The following is a 22,430-nucleotide window of genomic DNA, read 5'->3' on the forward strand; positions in this document are numbered from 1 at the left end:
TGACCTCTTTCGGGTCTCAAAGTGATGTCTAGCTCAAGTCTTCATACTTGGCACATCCGTATCCCACGCATCTAAGAACAGCTTCTCGAGCTTCGCTTAGTCGTGCGGATACAACACGGGTCTTTGCCCAGTCGGTCCAGTAGTATACCGAACATGACACCTTCACAAAGGTTATGCAGGACTGACTCAACACGTCATCCACTCATACATTCAAAGCATCGCTGTACCCAGAACTAATGCATTGTTTGATAATTAACCGCTCCCGCCTTTGGTACGCAGGTAGAGCTATTGTCCGAGCATCAACGCGACGTTCTGGGGGTTGATTATTCTATGTATTTTAGATACCCCAGAGGCCTGTTGACCCTATCCATAGTAGGGCAGTGTGTTTCAACTGGGAGAACCCTACTAGGCCCATATTCGGATGCATCCTCTACTTGCAGTAGTTGGGTTCAATCCTTAGATCTTAAGGATAACCACGACCCCAAAACCCATGAGTGACTGAGGCCATCGTGGACTCTATCAGGTCCAAAGTAAAATACATGTCACTCAAGGCTGTACCATCACTGTCATTCCACAGTGAGCATAATTCGTGAAGGGGTCTGCCAGTCTTACAATTACTTGGACAGAATCTGCATGCCATTTAGGCAGCCCGTGCTTTCAGCACTACGGGAGTATGTACCCGACCCCATTCAGTCCGCCCCAACACAGTCATTACTGAGGGGGTACCCCTAACACGATTTTCATCCGCGGGGTATGTACGACCTTAAGTCTTATTCATATGCATGCAGAACACCGCTCTTGGCACTTCGGCCACCACGAGCATCACACCTCTTTGGGTGGAAACAACACACTCTGGCTCTTCGGCCCTTACGAGTCTGGTTGTGTAACTGTTCTCAATGAGCATGCATATGACTCGATCTAAATAGATCGGCTACTCGGCGTATTTTTACGCGACGAGTACAAACCTAGCCAAGGCGCAACCTCTACTCCGGCTCAGCGGCCCTTACGAGCAAGGTGCCCTTGTAGGCACAAGGATACGAGCTGATCTGGCATCGTTCCATCAACGGACATCATTATGCCGTTCAACTGGTTCCGGCAGCTCTTCTGCCAACCATTTCGTCAGCACCTCCCCTGCTCTATCGGCAGCGGTGCGACGAACCCTTCTATGTTTGTAGAAGGCAATACATGAACTGGGTAGCACTCTGCTATATGTCAGAGTATCCTGCTACGTTCTTTCTAAGCTATTCTTAGCTTCTTCAGAAATTTCAGCAGCACTTCCTCTCTTTTACGGAGAAAGCGTGCATTTCTTTTATCCATTTCAGCGGCATCTCCCCTCTTTGGTAGGAAATCGCCACGCTTAATTCGGGGAAATGGATGCGCACCGTTGTGCGTACTTTGCATCCATCAAGGTTGCAGAAACCCTGGGCCATAGCCAGGCCATACGTAATTGACTTAGTCTTTACGTAAAGAGCATTTTGCCAAAAAGCTGAAGCCTTTCCAATAGGGGCTTCATTCGTCAAGCAGAATCTTGAACGAGGAGCGGTCAGGGAATCGCATTGGCGATTTGGAGTTTGATCTCCATTTGAACGCTCATTTATGCGCTATATATGTAGTATAAGCAGAAGCCTGTGCTTTATACAGCGGCGGCGTAAAGAAATGCATATACTATTATTTAGGGTGTGTAACTGAACGAAATATTCTACATATATAACAAAACAGAAGCCTTGGCATCGTTCGACGCGACGACGTCAGTAAATACATTGCAGAAAGCAGGAGCCTTGGCATCGTTCGACGCGACGGTGTAAGTAAATGCATAATCGGAAGTGCAGTAATCGGAAGTGCAGAAACAGGGAGTCTTGGCATCATACGACGCGACGACAAAGGTAAATTACATAGCCTGTGCGATATAGGACGCGTCGACAGAATCAGCAGATATACACCTAGATCCGTATCCAACGATAGTTACGAGGCGAGTGGGTGAACACCGAAGTGTTCTGAAGGGCTCAACCAAGAACTAGGGCGAGATACCATTTTAAAAACGCATATACTGCGTATTTGAACATAGATATATCCGACGATAGTTCTGAGACGAGCGGGTGAACACCGAAGTGTCCAAAAAGGGCTCAATCAAGAACTAAAGCAAGATACTACTTCAGAAAGTATATTCTATATACAAACAATCAAATACTTGAGAGAAATGGATCAACGAAGCGAACTTACTTCAAATCGAGGAAGAAACGGCTCCGGGTTGCTTCTTTGGCTTTGAGCCTTCTTTCGAGAGGTCAGACTAAGTCAGATGAAGCTGACTTAGTTGAGAAAGAGGTAGAGCAGGTCAAGCTACTCAACCTAAGTGGTTTGAACCAAACAGGGTTCGATCCAAGTCAACTGGGTTCAGCAGGTTCGAACTCAGCTCAAGTAGGCTAAGTCTGGGTTCAGAAATCCAAACCGGGATATGGACCAAAAAGGACTTTAACTTTGACTTTAAACCCAACTAGGTTCAAGTCAAGTCAACTGGGTTTGGACCAGGTCAAGTGGGTTCAGACCCAGGTCAGGTGGGTTAGGACCAGGTCAGGCAGGCTCAGGCTAAGTCAGGCAGGCTCAGACCAGGTCAGGTGGGCTCAAGTGGGCTAGGCTAGGTAGGGGAGGTTTGGAAAAGGAGGAGAGAGAGAGGGGTTGGCGATTTTTAAAGAGAGGGGGGCTCCTCTATTTATAGGTTCTGAAACTTGGGCCCCAAGTTTCAGAATCCCCTCTTTACCCTTGGGCTTTTCTGAGAATCCCTTCCATGGAAGGTGCTGGAAGGAGCTGGAAGGTGCTAGAATATTCTAGAATATTCTAGAACATTTTCTGAGGAATATTTCTGTGGGTCCCACCAATATTTTCGTGGGTCCCGCAAGAATTTCGGGTTTTCGGTGATTTTTTTCCGAAAAATTCTGAGTACGTCATTCCCTTTGTATTGACGTAACTAAGAAAGTTGGCTCGCAGGAATCCTTTGATTTCGTTCAGATAGGACGTTATGGCTTCCAGAGTGTTTGAGCATATATTCGCGATTCGACGAATATCCTAAGTATAACTGGCTCGCAGGAATTGATTCGTTTCGCATTCTGAGAAAAAATGCTATTTTTACCGGTAAATGCCTCATGAATTTTATTCAGATATTTTCTGAAAAATTGCGGGTCTTACATCATTACCCCCTTAAAGGAATTTCGTCCGCGAAATTCAGTTAAGAGTACAAAGTGAAGAGTTCAGGATATTTATCCTGCATATCCGATTCGGGCTCCCAAGTGCAATCATCGATTCCATGATGCTGCCACCTCACTTTAACAAGTGGAATGACCTTCGTTCTTAGCACTTGCTCCCGGCGGTCTATGATCTCCACTGGCCTTTCTTCTACCGTCATATCTTCTCGAATGTCAATATCTTCATGTTGATTGACGTGAGAAGGATCATGAACGTATTTACGAAGCATTGATACGTGAAATACATCATGTATTTGCACGTATTGTGGTGGCAATGCTACTCGGTAGGCAGTCTCTCCGATTCGGCTCAAAACTTCAAAGGGACCAACGAATCTGGGGCTGAGCTTCCCCTTCTTTCCAAAATGAAACACACTCTTGGTTGGAGAGACCTTGATAAAAACCTTATCTCCAACCGCAAAAGTGAGTTCCCTACGTCGCTGATCGGCGTAGCTCTTCTGTCGACTCTGAGCAGTCAGTAGCTTCTTTCTGATCATGTGGACCTGCTCAGTGTAATGCTGCAACACAATGGGCGAGTCCAGGGTTCGCTCACCCACTTCACCCCAATGGATTGGTGATCGACAGGGTCGTCCATACAAGGCTTCATACGGTGCCATCCCAATGCTAGCGTGGTGGCTATTATTATAAGCAAATTCAGCCAACGCTAGGTGGGAATCCCAATCACCCTTCCATTCCAGCATACAGGCTCTTAACATATCTTCAAGAGTCTGTATGGTTTGTTCTGATTGCCCATCTATTTGGGGATGGAATGCTGTACTGAACTTGAGTTTCGTCCCCAGGACTCTCTGAAGGTGCTCCCAAAAGTGAGAGGTGAACTTCGGGTCACGATCAGATATAATCGAAATCGGCACTCCATGGAGTCTAACGATTTCCCGAACGTAGATCTCTGCCAATCGTTCAGTTGAGTATCGAGTGTTGATTGGCAAGAAGTGAGCAGACTTGGTGAGTCTGTCCACGATCACCCATATCGAATCGTGTTGTCTCTTGGATCGAGGCAATCCAACGATGAAATCCATCGTAATGCCTTCCCATTTCCATTCTGGAATCTCGATCCGTTGCATCTTTCCACCAGGGCGCTGATGTTCGATCTTAACTTGCTGGCAGATCAAACACTTCGAGACAAACGTAGCCACATCACGCTTCATACCCTTCCACCAGTACTTCCTCTGCAAATCTCGGAACATCTTCGTACCTCCAGGGTGAATGGTGTACTTGCTATTATGAGCCTCCTGGAGTACTTCCTGTCTTAGCTTAGGGTTATTTGGAACCCAAATCCTTTCTTCCATCCATATTCCTCCATCTTCTTTCAAATGGAAGAAAGTATCATCCTTTTTGGCACGAGCTTTCAATTCCAAGTACTGGGGATCCTTGAACTGTTCGGCTACGATGTGATCGAGAAACTCAATGTGGATCGTCAAACATGACATTTGAATTCTGCCAGAATCAGCCAAAAATGGCTTCCAGTTGACGAAATCCTCCATCAACTTCCATTGTCCGGTTAGGCTGGCAAGAGTGCTAACAGTCTTGCGACTAAGGGCATCTGCTACAACATTCGCCTTTCCAGGGTGATAGGAAAGCGTGAATTCGTAGTCTTTGAGGAATTCCAGCCATCGTCGTTGCCGCATATTGAGTTCTTTTTGAGAAAAGAGGCATTTTAGGCTTTTATGGTCCGACATGACATCAAATTTCTCTCCATAGAGGTAGTGTCGCCAGATTTTAAGCGCAAACACTACCGCGGCAAGCTCAAGATCGTGGGTTGGATAGTTTTTCTCATGGACTCTCAACTGTCGTGACGCATTGGCGATTACTTTGCCGTGCTGCATCAACACACAACCCAGACCTGTTCCCGAGGCATCGGTATAAGCCACGAAGCCTCCCTGACCAGAAGGTAAGGTAAGGATAGGGGCAGTGGTAAGCCTTTGTTTGAGAACCTCAAAGCACTCCTTACACTGGTCAGTCCATTCAAACTTGACTCCCTTTTTTAGTAATTTCGTCATGGGTACGACGATTCGGGAGAAGTCTTGTATGAACTTCCGATAATATCCGGCAAGTCCAAGGAAGCTACGGACCTTAGTGATATTTTCTGGCTGCTTCCAGTCCATCACAGCTTCCACCTTCGCAGGATCCACGGCGATTCCATCTTTTGAGATCACATGGCCAAGAAACATCACTTTATCTAGCCAGAATTCACATTTTGAAAACTTAGCATAGAGTTGGTTATCTTGAAGGGTTTTCAAGACGATTTTCAAGTGCTCCACGTGTTGTTCCTTGTTCTCAGAATATACGAGAATGTCATCAATAAAGATGATGACAAAGCTATCCAAATATGGTCTGAATATCCGGTTCATTAGATCCATAAAGGCAGCAGGCGCATTAGTGAGTGCGAAGGGCATTACTATGAACTCATAATGGCCGTATCTCGTTCTGAAGGCAGTCTTGGGTATATCCTCTTCCTTAACTCTGAGCTGATGGTACCCAGACCTGAGGTCGATCTTGGAGAACACCCTCGTTGTTCTGAGCTGATCGAATAAGTCCTCAATTCGAGGCAACGGGTACTTATTTTTAACAGTTGCCTGGTTAAGCATCCAATAATCGATGCATAACCGAAGGGATCCATCCTTTTTCTTTACAAACAGCACTGGGGCTCCCCACGGTGACACACTAGGACGGATGAACCCTTGTTCCATCAGTTCTTCCAACTGACACTTTAACTCACTGAGTTCAGCTGGCGCCATTCGATACGGGGCTTTGGATATCGGCGTTGTTCCAGGTAAGGATTGAATTCCAAATTCAACCTCACGAAGTGGCGGAAGTCCTGGCAATTCCTCAGGAAACACATCGGGAAACTCCCGCACCACTTCCAAACTCTCAAGGGGTTGGTCATTGGATTTTTCCACCGAGAGACTCAACAGGAAGGCCACACAACCCTTCCTAAGGTATTTTTGTACCTTAAGTGCTGATATGAGCTTTTTCTGTGGAACTGGTTTGGATAACCGGTATTCTATCTTAGACAATCCGGGTCGAGATAGAATTACTCTGCCCTCGCGGCACAGAATCTTGGCATTATTCTGAGCCAACCAATTCATTCCCAAAATGACATCGTACTGTATCATATCGATCAGGATGGCGTCAGAAGGCAAGTGTTGCCCTGCTATCTCAATATCCAAATTTTTCACACACCGGATACATTTGGTGCGTGAACCCAATGGGTTATACACTTCGATCATTTTATCAATCGGTTGCATCGAGGCGTGGAGTTGTTCGGTGAAATCGTCAGAGATAAAAGTATGAGTAGCACCACAATCAAACAAGACGTAAGTTGCATGTCCATTAACAGGTACAGTGCCTTCAATCAGGTCACCATTTTCGACTTGTTCAGTCGTTACAGCATATACACGACCTGCAGCAGACCTTTGTTCTATTCTAGGTGGAGGTCGTTGAAACTAAGAACGTTGTGGTGCTGGTCGAGAGGGTCCGGCAGATCCGGCATTACTCATCTGTTCATCTGCAGCCTTCTTGGCGCAATCCCTTATAAAGTGGCCCATCTTGCCACAATACAAGCACCCACCAAGGTCACGAGGACATGGCTTTCCGGGGTGGTTCATACGACACCTTGGGCAGCTGAAGTTGGACTGCTGACCATTCAGAGTTGGGTTCTGTCTTGGCCTCACGACTTGCTGAGTGTTGTTCCCTCCTTGGAACTTCTTCTTTTGAAAGGGTTGTCGTGAACCCTGGCCACTTGGGAACGTCCTTTTACGATTCCCACCATTCACTATGGGCTTCTTTGCTATGATCACTTTAGATCGCGCACAATCCTCTTGGATTTTTAAAGCTGCTGCTACCGCAGCCTGAAAAGTCGAAGGCATGCTTGTTATCACTCGAGATCGCAACCCTTCGCGCAGACCATTCACATATTTGTCGGCCCTTTCTTGGTCTGTTTCGAACAATCGAGAGCAGTAGCGCTCTAGATTCTGAAATTTGGTGGTATAGTCCATTAGACTCATACCGCCCTGTTCCAACTCCAGAAACTCCATCTTTTTCTTGTTTCTGGAATGCAACAGGAAGTAGTTATCCATAAAAGTCCTTCGAAAGTCAGTCCAAGGAATGACTTCGACTTGTGAGAACTGGATAAGTTTAGTGGTATCCCACCACTTCCGTGCATTGTCTTTTAACCGATACGTGCCAAAATTGGTCTTCTTTTCCTCTGGTACTCCCAGTACTGAGAAGACACGTTCTGTCTCTTCGATCCAACTCTCCACGAGCTCAGGATCGGCTCTGCCAATGAAAACTGGCGGGTCAAGCTTGAGGAACTTCTCATAAGTCACTCCTCCCAGGTGCTCGTTTCGTGGTGCGACTGGTTCTGGCCTTGTTTCACGGATGGCTGTAACCAGGTTGTTGAGTGTTTCCAACAGGAATCCTTGCGTATGGGACTCCTCGCTCGGCATGGTTCTCCTCGTTGTAGGAGCCATTTATCTATGCACACACAAGCACTTGTTTTTAGTTTCTCAAATGTATATATGGAAGTAAAAAACTTTATTTACTTAATATACATCATATTTACACAAACATCGCCTTAAACAAAACATCATGCCACACTGGCAGACTTTAGGCGTTGAGAAACTATATACATGAGTCTCCTGACTCCAAAACATCACCAGTCTCTTTAAGACTTGGATTTCTTTGATGATGACGAACTCCAAAAGGTCCATCTATTGCCACATGGCCTTGGAGCAGGCACTACTAGCTTTGGCTTGGGCGGCACTTCCGCACTAGCAAGCGAATATTGGGGATATATGAGAGACTCCAGTCCACTTTCCCAGTCAGCAAGATCAAGACTCTGGGAGTCTGGAATAATGATCGACGAACAGAAAGAATCCCCTCTTTTGTTCCTGCCATTTAAGCTCGGCGTATGTGATGCCGGATTGTAGCTTGGCGAGTGATAGACCTCCGTAGGGAAGTTCAAATCAAAATCCCTCAACCTTGGTAATTCATCAGAAGATGTTGGGGTATGGTTGCTCCCAACACTAGAGTGATGCGGTCCACTGACACGCGAAGTCTCATCCTTGAGACCCTTTGATGCCCGTCGACCCATATCGGCGGTATATTTCCTTTGGCACTCGTTGGCGGAATGCCCATCTTCGCCACAGTATTGGCAGTCTTGGACTTCATACGGGCATATCCACTCATCGTGCATGACCTTACAACGATAGCAATATCCTCGGGAGTCATGAGTTGCCATCTATACAAAGATGCACCCAGATCAGAACAAAAGTATAAAAACATATACTTACAGTGCAATATCGGGACCATGACGGATCTTGAACCAAGTTTCTCAGACACATGCTCTGATACCAATTCTGTAACGCCCCGGATTTCCAAAACAAAGCTAAGTTAAAATTTTCATGAATTTCTTTTTTTTTTCTTTGCAGCGGAATTTAGAAAAGCTTTTAGCAGCGGAATCAGACGATAATGAGTCGTCAGTTTTAGAAAACTCCGAGCACGTTGTAGGTATGTGGCCAACAATTCATTGACCACCAAAGTGTTCCATTTTATCGAAAACATATGTTTATTACAACACTACTGCTTAGGAAAGCAGTGTAGGTTCAATAAAAGGAAGCAGTACAACTCTGTCTAGAGAAACCCTGGAACTCGATGCCGCCTTGCTCCGCATATCACCACGCAGGTACAACACCTGAAATCCTCATCAAACGGGGTCAGAACCACTGATGGTCTGGTAAGCATGCAGTCATTCATCCATTCAACTCAAGTACAATAATGACCACACAGGGTCGCAATGCACAATAACGACGCTCAAGCCTCCAAGGCTTAGCGTATATCGCAAGAGCCTCCTCAGGGCTATGAGTTGAACATCCGCATGAGTCCTCATGACTTAGAGCAAGCCTTTTCAGGGTTGTGATTTGAATAACCGCTTAAGTCTCCACGACTTAGCCATGACCTCTTTCGGGTCTCAAAGTGATGTCTAGCTCAAGTCTTCATACTTGGCACATCCGTATCCCACGCATCTAAGGACAGCTCCTCGAGCTTCGCTTAGTCGTGCGGATACAACACGGGTCCTTGCCCAGTCGGTCCAGTAGTATACCGAACATGACACCTTCACAAAGGTTATGCAGGACTGACTCAACACGTCATCCACTCATACATTCAAAGCATCGCTGTACCTAGAACTAATGCATTGTTTGATAATTAACCGCTCTCGCCTTTGGTACGCAGGTAGAGCTATTGTCCGGGCATCAACGCGACGTTCTGGGGGTTGATTATTCTATGTATTTTAGATATCCCAGAGGCCTGTTGACCCTATCCATAGTATGGCAGTGTGTTTCAACTGGGAGAACCCTACTAGGCCCATATTCGGATGCATCCTCTACTTGCAGTAGTTGGGTTCAATCCTTAGATCTTAAGGATAACCACGACCCTAAAACCCATGAGTGACTGATGCCATCGTGGACTCTATCAGGTCCAAAGTAAAATACATGTCACTTAAGGTTGTACCATCACTGTCATTCCACAGTGAGCATAATTCCAGAAAGGGTCTGCCAGTCTTATAATTACTTGGACAGAATCTGCATGCCATTTAGGCAGCCCGTGCTTTCAGCACTACGGTAGTATGTACCCGACCCCATTCAGTCCGCCCCAACACAGTCATTACTGAGAGGGTACCCCTAACACGATTTTCAACCGCGGGGTATGTGCGACCTTAAGTCTTATTCATATGCATGCAGAACACCGCTCTTGGCACTTCGGCCACCACGAGCATCACACCTCTTTGGGTGGAAACAACACACTCTGGCTCTTCGGCCCTTATGAGTTTGGTTGTGTAACCGTTCTCAATGAGCATGCATATGACTCGATCTAAATAGATCGGCTACTCGGCGTATTTTTACGCGACGAGTACAAACCTAGCCAAGGCGCAACCTCTACTCCGGCTCAGCGGCCCTTACGAGCAAGGTGCCCTTGTAGGCACAAGGATACGAGCCGATCCGGCATCGTTCCATCAACGAACATCATTATGCCGTTCAACTGGTTCCGGCAGCTCTTCTACCAACCATTTCGTCAGCACCTCCCCTGCTCTATCGGCAGCGGTGCGATGAACCCTTCTATGTTTGTAGAAGGCAATACATGAACTGGGTAGCACTCTGCTATATGTCAGAGTATCCTGCTACGTTCTTTCTGAGCTATTCTTAGCTTCTTCAGAAATTTCAGCAGCACTTCCTCTCTTTTACGGAGAAAGCGTGCGTTTCTTTTATCCATTTCAGCGGCATCTCCCCTCTTTGGTAAGAAATTGCCACGCTTAATTCGGGGAAATGGATGCGCACCGTTGTGCGTACTTTGCATCCATCAAGGTTGCAGGAACCCTGGGCCATAGTCAGGCCATACGTAATTGACTTAGTCTTTACGTAAAGAGCATTTTGCCAAAAAGCTGAAGCCTTTCCAATAGGGGCTTCATTCGTTAAGCAGAATCTTGAACGAGGAGCGGTCAGGGAATCGCATTGGCGATTTGGAGTTTGATCTCCATTTGAACGCTCATTTATGCGTTATATATGTAGTATAAGCAGAAGCCTGTGCTTTATACAGCGGCGACGTAAAGAAATGCATATACTATTGTTTAGGGTGTGTAACTGAATGAAATATTCTACATATATAACAAAACAGAAGCCTTGACATCGTTCGACGCAACGGCGTAAGTAAATACATTGCAGAAAGCAGGAGCCTTGGCATCGTTCGACGCGACGGCGTAAGTAAATGCATAATCGAAAGTGTAGTAATCGGAAGTGCAGAAAACAGGGAGCCTTGGCATCATACGACGCGACGGCAAAGGTAAATTACATAGCCTGTGCGATATAGTACGCGTCGGCAGAATCAACAGATATACACCTAGATCCGTATCCAACGATAGTTACGAGGCGAGCGGGTGAACACCGAAGTGTTCTGAAGGGCTCAACCAAGAACTAGGGCGAGATACCATTTTAAAAACGCATATGCTGCGTATTTGAACATAGATATATCCGACGATAGTTCCGAGACGAGCGGGTGAACACCGAAGTGTCCAAAAAGGGCTCAATCAAGAACTAAAACAAGATACTACTTCAGAAAGTATATTCTATATACAAACAATCAAATACTTGAGAGAAATGGATCAACGAAGCGAACTTACTTCAAATCGAGGAAGAAATGTCTCCGGGTTGCTTCTTTGGCTTCGAGCCTTCTTTCGAGAGGTCAGACTACGTCAGATGAAGCTGACTTAGTTGAGAAAGAGGTAGAGCAGGTCAAGCTACTCAACCTAAGTGGTTTGAACCAAACAGGGTTCGATCCAAGTCAACTGGGTTCAGCAGGTTCGAACTCAGCTCAAGTAGGCTAAGTCTGGGTTCAGAAATCCAAACCGGGATCTGGACCAAATAGGACTTTGACTTTAAACCCAACTAGGTTCAAGTCAAGTCAACTGGGTTTGGACCAGGTCAAGTGGGTTCAGACCCAGGTCAGGTGGGTTAGGACCAGGTTAGGCAGGCTCAGGCTAAGTCAGGCAGGCTCAGACCAGGTCAGGTGGGCTCAGGTGGGCTAGGCTAGGTAGGGGAGATTTGGAAAAGGAGGAGAGAGAGAGGGGTTGGCAATTTTTAAAGAGAGGGGGGCTCCTCTATTTATAGGTTCTGAAACTTGGGCCCCAAGTTTCAGAATCCCCTCTTTACCCTTGGGCTTTTCTGAGAATCCCTTCCATGGAAGGTGCTGGAAGGAGCTAGAAGGTCCTGGAAGATGCTGGAAGGTGGTAGAATATTCTAGAACATTTTCTGAGGAATATTTCTGTGGGTCCCACCAATATTTCCGTGGGTCCCGCAAGAATTTCGGGTTTTCGGTGATTTTTTTTCGAAAAATTCTGAGTACGTCATTCCCTTTGTATTGACGTAACTAAGAAAGTTGGCTCGCAGGAATCCTTTGATTTCGTTCAGATAGGAAGTTATGGCTTCCAGAGTGTTTGAGCATATATTCGCGATTCGACGAATATCCTAAGTATAACTGGCTCGCAGGAATTGATTCATTTAGCATTCTGAGAAAAAATGCTATTTTTACCGGTAAATGCCTCATGAATTTTATTCAGATATTTTCTGAAAAATTGCGGGTCTTACATCTTCTATTCAGGACCTTTGGATTTTCAACTTCCTGACTAGACTCAGCCCAGCCTAAGTTTATATCCACACCTAAATCAGAGCATATCATCAAACATTGTACATAACCGTCAACAGTTATAGTCACCCCCACCACCAATCTCACTTGGTAACTGCATCCCCCCTAAGAAACTAGTCTGGATCTGCAGATCTCTTATGTGCAGCCCGGTACATGGCAACATTCCAAATTTAACCTCACAATTGGATTATAATTGGATCCAAATTCGGATTGGTTATGTGCACCCAAATCACATTCCGATTGGGATCAGGCATGGTCGGCCCAGCGTCCAACCCATTGCTATAAGTCGTGCGTAGGGGTTAATACAAATTGTTTCCACTGGATCTTTTAATTAGAGAGTCTCTGACATATTTTTTTATATATGGACCAAGAATATTATCACGGTAGGTGTTTTCAGCTATTGTGTAAACATATACACTGCATCCAGTAGGTATGTGTTATCCGTTTAGCCTATGCTCTATATTTATTTTCAGAATTTTATGTATCGACTCATCCTTACTAAGCATCATTGTCTCATTCGGTTCTAACACCTGGCATCATCAGTGCCCATATTTCAGTATTCTGTGAGATTCAGCATTGTCGAAATTTGTTTTCCTGTAGTTGTTCTAACCTATTCCATACCTTAGTTCACATGCTACAGTTCATTGATGTCTCACCTATGCATTGTTCCCATTCATTTCCCTAACTTAGGTGTATTTTGACTTGCTATGTTTTTCATGTATTTTAGTTCATCTATACATTCCATTTTTTTAGTATTTGTAGTTCTTTATTTATTTGTCCTGAATCATCCTGCAATATCATAGATAGTGAAATTTCATTAACTGCATTATGAGATATTCTGTAACCTACCAGCCACCTATGCACTTTATCTGCAGCATATATATATCACCATATTTACATCTCTTAACATTAAAATCTTTTTTTTTATTAGGATAGATCATCCTTCTGCATACTAACCTGTGTTTTTTTTTTTACTCATTCTAGCACATGTGGCATCTCTCACCTTCATATCTTCTTTACAGCATACGTTATGTAGTTGATCTCTGAACCTAAGCTAGTTTATTATCTGTGTTCAACATATCTTTTGTATGTGTTTATATACATTCTATACATGTTCCATATATGTTTTGAAATATTTTCTGCATGTCATCTATGTCCGTTTTATTCTCTGTAGCACAATGAACATATGCTATATATGTGGTTCGACATGGTATATCTTTGCATAATGTATTCATTAATGTCCATTTCAGTCGCTAATATCACGCCTTACTGTTGTGCCTTTGTCTGTCATTGTCTTCTTACCATCACTATATACAGTATATTTCCTTTGCTATCACTGACATAGTCACATCTAATATTCTGCATTGCTTATCTCATTACTATCATGCCCACTTCCCAATACCTAGCTCCTCATCCTTACTGTATATATATTTGTCCTCCATTGTATATTAAAAATACCATCAGCTTACCATTAACACTATTGGACATATTCCTCAGTTATCCTAAGCATTTACATCATTTGATATTTATATTCCCTGTAATATTTCAATCTCATCAATCTGTAGGTTCATATTTTGGTATGTGGCATGACATTATTTTCTTCATGTATTTCAGATTTGGCATCATATCCCATATCCTCCTCCCACATATCATTTATGTCAATATATAACATATGCCCTGTATCCTTGTTTAGTACGCTTTAATTTAATTTCATTCTATCTTTTCATTTAAGATATCCTGCATCTGTGGCACTAAGTCCTTTTGCTTTCTTTACTGTTATCATTTATGACCCCTTTTGGTTCTAAGTTCGTCCAGACCTACTTCCTCTATGAGATTTTTTTTTCATCACATCTTTGGGCGTATGATATCACTATATATACCATCCATTGTTACATATTCATTGCCTTGTCTATACATAGGCATCTTGGTCTCAACATTATTAGTCATCTTCATATATTCACCATCCTTGTATTTTCTTTCGTTACCAGGTTATGTATCTCCTACCAATGTATATTAAAAATATCAAACACGCCATCTGTCATTATCAAATCGATAAGAGCAGGAAGACATGTTTTGCCTGGCATTGTGATTCTCAACTGCTGAAAGTTAATAGTGTATATAAAATCCAGTTTAACTCAACAAAAGTTCATATATTGCCTGTATATTACTTGTATATCATCCAATTTAAGTATCGCATCTATAGGTATATATTCCTCATTTAGCGTGAATATGGCATTTAGATATTCTCATGTACATTCTGTTCATATTCTAGGCATTACATTTCAAGCATTATCACTGGCGCCTTGTCATTAATGTAAAATCTTCAATCTCTCTTCTATATGTTGTATTTCTCGGACCAACTCTCATTTGCAGAGAAATTTGGAAGAGGCTGATTCCTTGGCTCCATTTTTTTTATTTAGTTTTATGTCAACAATGTAATAGTTAAGTGCAAATTTGGAATAATATTTACTTTCACAGCTTAGATTAGGATGCACATCATATAGTTTGAATTCCTGCTATATCCTGATTATGTGATTCATGCATTTTATTTCAAAATCACTGTGTATGAACACGAATGGCACGTGCACCAACTCCTAGGAAGTTGATGAACTCGGTGGAGTCCATATTTACGGCCCTGGTCGGAATATGGATGAGACCCAGATTCAGCATCTTTCTACTAGTCGTACTGAGCCTACACTCTTAGGCTATCTTCAGAAGCACATCATATTTTCAATTTTACAAAATATTGTGAATTAAATCAATTAAATTCTAAACATGTTCACGGCCACAGTCAGAATATGTAGAGAGTTTACTTTGGTTTAATACACATTTTTCCAATCAATTCTTCAGAATTTTTTTTGGATATCTTTATCAAAGTGCATTCATCCATTCAAATCATCTGCATCATGAAATTATCTAAATTTTCATGCTTTTCTCAAGAAAATTCCATTCTAAGGAATCGATTCCTCAAGAGACTCTAAACATTTCCAAAGTTGAATTTTCTCAAGCCAAGTTTTTCATGTTTTTCCTAGAAAACATTCCTTTCCTAGAACTTATTTTCTACTCTTCAAAGGAAATTTTCTAGCATCTTCAAAACTAAAAACCTATTTTCAAATATTTTAAGACTGTGATTCTCAAAATTTTAATTTCCTAAATTTTGATTCTCCTTCTTCAAAAGAATTTTCTTATGAATCTTCAATCATTTTTCAAAGATGATTTTCAAAGCTAGAATATTTTCCATTCAAATGCTTATCTTTTTCCAAGAATCCTTGTTATTTTTCAAGGATTTTCATCCATGGCATGATTTTTCCAACTCTTTATAAACTTTCTTGTGATTTTAAATCCTTTTATCAAGGTTTCCTGGAGAAATCAATTTTCATCTTTGCCTTAGAAACATTTTCCAACTCTAAAGCAATTTTCCAAGCATGCATCATGTTTTCCAACTTGCATTTTACAAAATTTCATAGCACATGCCTGAATTCTCTGTGCATTTAGGATAGAACACAATTTTGATGATTTAACTAAGTCAAGCACACATTTGATCCTTGGTTTGATTACTTCTATTAAAGGCAACAGGAACGGTCGAACCTCGTACCAACAGGTCGAGTCCCATTCCATGGAATATTTCCCGCTATTTTCAAAACGGAGGAGAGTATTTCAAAACAATTTTCAAATTTTGGTCAAGTTTGACTCGCGGAAACGTTTTCCCCTCTCTCTCGCAGGGAAGGGAAAAATTTTGCGACGATAACAGGTTTGGCGACTGTGATGGGACTGTCTTCGTCTGATCAAAAGTATGCTTGACTTAGTTCAATTATCGAAACTGTGTTCCAAAAATGTCAGCTCTTTTGCTTTCTGATATCATACGAACCTAGGAGCCTAGACTCTGACCTAGCTGACATTGATTGCATATAGACTAGGCATGGTTTGGTAGGACCAGATTGAAGAGATATTTTCATGCTCACACAGACTTAGGTCTAAACAAAACTCTCCTCAATTTAGGATCTGAATGCAAACAATGTATGCTTCTTCAAAAGTTTTCAAAATCTATCTCTCTAGGACTTAGAGCCCTCTATTTCTTGCATGTGATCATTTTTTCAAACCTCCCTTACCTATCTTTACCCGGTCTTCACGTTGCTTGAATTTCTTCCAGAACCCTAGTTTGGGACAGATCCTCACAACTGGGCCAATTATTTGGGTTAACGCCCCCCTACCACGTACTAAAGGCCACAGTCCAAAGTATATCGGTAGGCGCTCAAGGATGTTGGGAAACTTAAACTTAGATCCGGAGTTGAAATTACATGTCACGTATCTCGGATTTTGATTCGGGTATATCGGCATAACTAGATTGGACAAAGATGATATGAACCTAGAGTTAGGATTAGGGTCCTACAACTGCTTTTCAAAGTGATGCATCTAGAGTCAACCTTTTAGGGAGTGCTGTATGTGCATAAATGTTTGTGCAGGATGTGACTGTTTATATTATCGTTATTCCTCTCATATTTTCCCCAAAAATATTTTTTCAAATATCCATATTCTCATATTTTTCTTTTATTTTCTCAAACCCTGGATAATTTTCCCAAACATCTAATTTCTTTCAAAACTGTAGGTGATTTTTCATTCTCCCGTTCTATTGGATCTCGAATTTCCAGCTGCATTTTCTATCCTGCCTGCAAATTTTTCAAAATCTTCTATATTCTTTCTAAGTCTGATTCTGAGTCTCTCTCTATTCTCAGTCTGATGGCATCCAGTCAAATCGACCCTATTTTTCCAGAAGGTCACATCTCCTACGAGGTACGACAAGGTCGTCCTGAACATCGAGCTCTTAGCACCAGAACTTTCATTCCCCGATGGTATTATTCATGGCTCAAAAGCTTTTCTCGCATGTTCTCAGAACATTTGAGTGAGTGTGGATTAGAAGTGGCGTCAGCAGTTGAAAAGCAGACCATCAACGGCAACCTGATCCATGCAATGGCAGAGCGATGGAATCCACGGACATGTACCTTATGGTTCCCGTGGGGAGAGATGACCATTTTAATGGATGAATTTTTAGAGATTATGGGATTACCAGAACCAGCCGGTCAACCAGGAGATTCGTTAGAGCATCAGCTTCTGATCAATGTCAAGGGTTTGGACCCTCGAGATTCCTTAGCTCGTATGACAGGCCGCCAATCTTGGCCCCTGATCCAGTTGGACGAAAATGAATACGTCAATCTGCTTGAGTTGTACCATAAGTACAGGACCTTCGTTGAAGTCAGCTCACTATCAAGGACAGCTAGAGAAAGAATTCAGAATGCAAGGGTTTTATGCATTGTAGGATTAGCCCTCTTCCCGAACGGACAAAACTACATAGATATTAGAATAATCCAGCTCATGAGAAGATGGGGAAGTCGACAGACCAACCGTCTCTCCATAGTCAAGGCAACACTTGCTTTCCTGTATCGGGGTTTGACTCATCTCTCCATTCCAGATGCTTAGACGAAGATGAAGCCAAAGAAGTCATGTGAGAAGCACACGAAGGCATTTGTGGTGGCCACATCGGCTACCAAACCCTTGTCAAGCAGATCATCAGAGCAGGTTACTATTGGAAGACTATGCAGCAAGACTGCTGCCATTTTGTGAAAAAGTGTGTTCAATACATGCACCCTTTATTCATACGCCAGCAATATATTTGTAATTTGTTGTTTCTCCATGGTCGTTCTCTATGTGGGCCTTTGATGTCGTAGGTCCCATCACTCCTTCTGCTTCAAATGGCCACAAATACTTTCTTGCTGCAACAAAATATTTCACCAAGTGGGTAGAAGCTATCACCCTTTGCACAGTAGAAGGCCGACACGTGGTCTCTTTTATTCACGAGAGCATCCTTTGCCGTTTCGGCATCCCACATGACATCATGTCAGATAATGGCAGCCATTTCAAGAATGAAAGAATGAAGACCTTCTGCTCGAAGTTCAAAATCCATCATCATTTTTTCGCTCCCTACTACCCTCAAGGGAACGGTCTGGCAAAAGCTACCAACAAGATCTTAATTTGTATCTTGGAGTGAACTATAGAAACAGGTCGTGACTGGCATGAGAAGATCCACGATGCACTATGGGCCTACCGGACCACCACTCGCACTCCAACAAAAGTTACTCCATCAGAGCTGGTCTATAGATCAGAAGTAGTACTACCTCTACATGTTCAGAAGCCTGCTTTGAAATTTGTGTCACTCCTAGAATTATCTCTTGATCAATACCAGCAGTAGCGACTGGTACAGCTAGACTTGCTCAACGAGAGAAGGCTAAAAGCAGCAGAGCATGCTCAATCCTATCGTCAAAGAATAGTCAGACAATCTGCAAAGTTTGTCATCGAAAGCAGATTCAGAGTCAATGATCTAGTACTTCGATCCACAACCTATCTCAAGCATCATCCAGGCGGGAAATGGTCGCCAAATTGGGAAGGTCCCTATGTCATTAAAGAAGCATTACCCCGCAACTCATATTGGCTCATCAATGCCGATGGGGTAGAATTACCAGATCCCATTAATGCTCGACACTTGAAAAAGTTCTATACTTGAAGCATCTATTCTTCCTTTGTAATCTTCCTATTTTCTTCAATAAGGATCAAACTTTCTTTACCCAGTTACACTGGGGCATTTTTAAATTTTCGTTCTGTATGCAGGCAGGATAAACAAATCTCACATTTTACACACTTGTGCACCCGTGTGCATCAATTTGCATTCAACTGCATTAATATCAATTTGGTCATTATTGAGATTTCAGCAAAAATTCCCATCACAATTCCTAATTGTTATTCAAAATTGAAAGACAATCATTAGTGCTGAACCAAAATCCAGTGCTCGAACTGGTATTATTTCAAAATCCAGTGTTCAAACTGGTATATTTTCAAAATCCAGTGCTCAAACTGGTATTATTTCAAAATCCAGTGCTCGAACTGGTATTTTTCAAAATCCAGTGCTCGAACTGGTCTATTTTCAAAAATCCAGTGCTCGAACTGGTATATTTTCAAAATCCAATGCTCGAACTAATACATTTTCAAAATCCAACTTTCAAGATGGTTTATATTTTCCTTTAAAGATCTGAGTTTCGACTCGAATTTTTCTTTAAATTATTTTTCCTTTGATGATCCGAGTTCCGACTCGGATTTTCCTTCAAATTAGTTTCCTTTAAACCGAGTTCCGACTCGGGTTCTTCGTCAAAATTATTTTTCCTTTGAAAAATCAAGTTCTGACTCGGGTTTTCCTCCAAATTATTTCTCCTTTGTTGATCCGGGTTCCGACTCGTGATCTCTTTACTTTATTCGAGCTCTGACCCGAGCTCTTCATTCTCCTTTTTTTATCCGGGTTCCGACTCATGATCTCTTTACTTTATTCAAGCTCTGACTCGAGCTCTTTATTCTCCTTTGTTGATCCAAGTCACTTCGATCTCCAGGGTTAGTCAATCTTTCAAATTTGACCTTTTGTCCGCCAATTTTCAATTTAAATCTTTAGATCATTCAATTCTTCAATTTTGACCTCCAGATCACCCAATTTCCGATTTTCAATTCCAATTACCAAATTCTCAATTTTGATCGTCAGGTCATCTAATTCTCAATTTTGACCTCCGGGTCACACAACTTCAACCTTTGGGTCAACCAATTCTCAATTTCGACCATTAGGTCATCCAATTTCAAACCTTCGGGTTACCAATTCTATCTCAATCATTTTCAACCTACGGGTCACCTTTGTCAATCATGGTCGTATTCATTCCGCCTATTGGCCCAATATACAAATTTTAATCATTTTCTCTTGCGAGAGACCCTTTTAGGGAGAGTTTGAGGGAGCTCATTCTTTTCGCACGCTATCCAATTCGTTCACCTAGCCCCTTTTCAGGGAGAGTTTGAAGGGACTCGCGTCTTCGTGAACCGTTTGTAAAACAATTTCCAATTTCACACAAGGAACCCTTTTTATAGGGAGAGACTCGATGGAGACTCGCTTTCCTTGTGGCCACCCCAATTTTCATACTAGGTCATTTTTCGTCATGGAGGACCCCCTTTTTAGGGAGAGTATGATGGACCCGTTCCTTTCATGACCCAATTTTCCGACCTCACTATTATCGACCCACTTTCCATAAGAGAAGCCTAATATTAGGAAGCCTTGACGAAAGCTCAATTTCTCTTCGAGAGTTCGTTTTGCAAACACCTCCTCTTCAGAGAAGAGAGGAGTAATTTTTATTTCCCATTCAAGTAAGGGCTAAGCCTGAGTCTTCTCCTTTGGGGAAAGGAGAGAATAAGTTTTGTCACGGATGTGTTGAGTCGGACCTTAAATGCTCTCTTTTATCAAGGATTTCAAGAACATTTTGTCAATTTGTCAATCAATTACTTGTTGATTTCAAAATCTTTATTGCACAAATATTTACCTCAGAATACATTTACCATTACTTCCAAAAGGGAAAAGCTTTTGCGAAGAAGGATTCAAAATTCAAATTCTTTCCATTGGCCAACCAAAAGGATGAAGGATAAATTCTCGATATGGCCAGCAAAGAAAATTCAATGTTATTGCAAAGCCATAAATGATTGATATTGATCGCAGTTATGGCACATCTCTAAAGACTATTCTTGTAAAAATGAGGCAGTGGAAATATCCTGAGCACTAGAAAAAGAGAGAATTCACCCAAGCTCTGTCTCCTCAAAATCACCTAAGCTCCAATTAAATATCTGCAAAAGGGATCTCTCAATTGTCGTCAATATGAAGGCGAATTATGTGAGTTAGATCCCTGGGGTCAAAGAAGATTTGGATCATCTCCAAGATGAAGGAGTTTGTGAAGGATCCTTCCAAAGAAAGTCCCAAGCACTGTCGAGATGAAGGCAGATGTGATGAACCTCCCGACAATCCCTAAAAGATATTTAATTTTCGCTATCATCCAGAGATCTTCAACCCATGAGCCAACATCATCAACATAACCCCTAAGGCAAAGAAGGATCGAAACATCTCTAAGTTGAAGGAGTTTGTGACGTACCCTTCCAAAAAGAGAAAAAGAGAGGGAAAAGAAAGAGAGAAAAAGTGTAACGCCCCAAATTTCAAACTTGCGAACCTTTTCAGAAAAACAGGCAAGAGACTAGAAATATCTCTTTCCTTTAGATTTTGTTTATGAAATCAGCGGAAGATTTTTCTTTTGAAAAGTCATAAGGCAAGATGACAACTTTGGGCACGTTAGCTAAAAGAACCAAAACTCGCAAGATTCGGATATCCCAAGGAAAATCCGATACAAACCCATAGCATCCAGGACGCGAGCTAAGAGCAGAAAGAAGAAGTCTTGAAGCCATCTTGCAATCGCGCCATCGCCCGTAGAGTACCTAATTATCACCTGTACCCATAGAATGGGTTAGTTTCGCGAAAAACTAGTAGGTGCACAAGAGAGACTACAAGGAACTGAATTAAGTACATTTAATTCAGTAGGCTACGCAGGTTAAAGCAGATATGCAGTTAAATAGGTAAGCAATGTAAGCAGGTGAATAGTGCAAACACGTAAGTAGTACAAGCGAATCAGCAGTGCGAACGAGTAAGTAGTGCAAGCGAGTCAGCAGTACAAGCGCGTAAGCAGTGTAAATACGTAAGTAGTGCAAATAGTAAGCAGTTCAACGCAAGATAGCAGTTCAAAGCAAGTAAGCAGTGGAACTGACCAACGCAGCATACGATCCATTTGATCGTAAGCTGTGAACTACTACGCAACAAGCAGGTCCTCGTTCCTAGAACGAGGTCTCCACATCTAATCACCATCAGGACATCGTTTGTCACTCACTACTTCTAACAAACGCTTTGTCCTGAACGACCTTAATCTATTCTCATCTCTCGAAGTCTTACGCGGCTAACCGTCACTGGTTATGATGCACTAAGGCGTCATACTTTCTCAGAAAAGCTCACCCTTCCGTAGAAGGTCCAAAACATGATCACTAACTCAAATCGCTAACGATCTGATTCTCACACCTGAGTCAAGCATGTAA

The sequence above is a fragment of the Nuphar pumila genome, chromosome 4 (assembly GCF_984573655.1).
Source record: "Nuphar pumila chromosome 4, dmNupPumi1.hap1.1, whole genome shotgun sequence".
In the NCBI taxonomy this organism is placed as follows: Eukaryota; Viridiplantae; Streptophyta; class Magnoliopsida; order Nymphaeales; family Nymphaeaceae; genus Nuphar; species Nuphar pumila.